The 1,900-nt window shown below is 47.7% G+C and overlaps 1 protein-coding gene and 1 pseudogene across 1 annotated transcript in view; both read right to left on the bottom strand.

The window, feature by feature from the left end:
• Positions 1-1,900, bottom strand: part of DPYSL2 (dihydropyrimidinase like 2) — a 102,059-nt gene that overhangs the window by 68,358 nt on the left and 31,801 nt on the right. The window lies entirely within an intron of this gene.
• LOC105887367 overlaps positions 362-1,900 on the bottom strand; it is an 11,761-nt pseudogene continuing 10,222 nt past the window's right edge.

Consider the following 1,900-nt stretch of genomic DNA (forward strand, 5'->3'; position numbering starts at 1 on the left):
GGGCGCGGGCGGAGGGGAGGTCACGGAGATGGAATCTGCGCAGACACACATGGCTTGGCCGCTGGCAATGAAAGCCTGAAAGAAGCTTCTTGGGGTGGGGGGACTGGGGGCTGCCTTAGGCTGCTGCTACGGGAAGTCCGGCCCAAACGTCCTTTTGTGCCTTCAAGGAACTTGGGAGTGTGGAGCAGCTGCCGCCTGTTGAGGCAAAAATGGCCTAATCTGGGGCCCTTAGTTCTCTTGAGCAGTCAGGCCCTCCCGGATCCACTGTGGGAGTGGGTGGGGGACGGGGAGGGCCGCAAGGCGCTGGTGCCTGCAGATCTGTGATGCGAAAGTTGCTGGGATGGCAGCGTCCAGGGGGCCCTCAGGACTGAGGGACAGTGGACGGGCCCACGCCGCCCTGTAAAGCAGACAGCGAGAACAGGATCTGTGAAGAAGAGGAGAGATTGAAAAGGAGCGCCCGTATATCCACAAAGAAAGGGAAACTGAGTCATGGGGAAAACCTCTGAATCTGAGCGAAAAACAACACGCTCCCCAGAGCCCAATCATTTAAAAAGGCGTCCATGGTCCTAGAGATTGAACAGGCCTGGGATCCCTGGGCTTTGCCTGATGCTCTAACTGCAGAAAAAAATCTGATCCAGTTGATCCTGGGAAATCTTTTTTTGGGGGGGAGGGGGGACACCTTAGAAGGTTGCCCAAGCAGGTACAATGACTAATACCTAGAGTAGCCCATGGCTTTTGAGATTCTCTTCTTGAAATCAAACGGTACATAGAATCCCTATTTATAATCGAAACCATGGGACAGCCATTAAACAAACAAAGACCATTTAATTGGTTCACACCTGCTCAGCAAAGATTAACCACATAGATCCAGAATAGTCCTCGGGCTACTGTGGGCCTGTGCCCCACGGCCTTTCTCTACCTGACACCCTGGCCACTTTGGGAGGTTGTCTGTCTTTCAAAACTCTGAAGTGGGCAGCGCCTGTGGCTCAAAGGGCGCTGGCCCCATATACCGGAGGTGATGGGTTCAAACCTGGCCCTGGCCAAAAACTGCAAAAAAAAAAAAAAGAAATCAAAACTCAGAAGTTATAAAACTGACCCTTTCCCTCCTGTTCCTGCAAAAACCTAAATCCCTGGAAAGAGGTGGTGGGGTCTGCAGCACGCTTCACCACTGGCCAATTCATTCAAGTCTGACTTAGCTGTGTCTCTTGAAAACAGAAAGCGCTGCCCCCTCCAAGTATCTGGTGTGCAAGGAGCAAAGTAAGTCCACGTCAGCAAGTACTGGTATCGGCCAGTGATGGCTAAAGTCACAGTCTGAAAAAGCATAAAATGTGCCTTCCTACCTGTGAAAGCTAACAGCGGGCTCCAGCTGGGGGGAGGGAGTGTCCTATTAAATCATAAGAAAAATAAAACTTGGCAGGCAAGTAAAAATAGTGAGACTTAATTAATTTGAAACAAAGTAACCTCTAATTACCTTTGTATTCTTGTTACATGTTCCTGCTCCTAAGTTGTTTGATCTTCATGGATTTTAATATATCTTGTTATTTACCAAGGGATAGTTTGTGTTCTGATAAAAGCTTCCGAGAGCTTTTATGTCGGTGTCATTTGCCTCAGTCCTGAGTCTATAGCCATTGACAGGAGGTCCTTAACCCATGATAATTGACATTGCTTCTTGTAAATATCCAAAGAGGTAAGTTTTAAATTGATTTCTCTGTTCTCACTAGAGCCTCAGAGAGTATTTGGCATATAGAAGATAGTTTTAATTGAGGAAAAGAACTGTCTGCAATCTGCATTTCCTACCCTATTTACGGTGGAATGCAATTCAGAAAAGTAAAAAGGGATGGGGGGCACTTTCCATCCATTCTGCGCTGATAAGCTAGTTAAAAAACATGAAAAAAAAAAA

This window comes from Otolemur garnettii, unplaced genomic scaffold, assembly GCF_000181295.1.
Source record: "Otolemur garnettii isolate 467f Iridium unplaced genomic scaffold, OtoGar3 scaffold00074, whole genome shotgun sequence".
Taxonomy (NCBI): domain Eukaryota; kingdom Metazoa; phylum Chordata; class Mammalia; order Primates; family Galagidae; genus Otolemur; species Otolemur garnettii.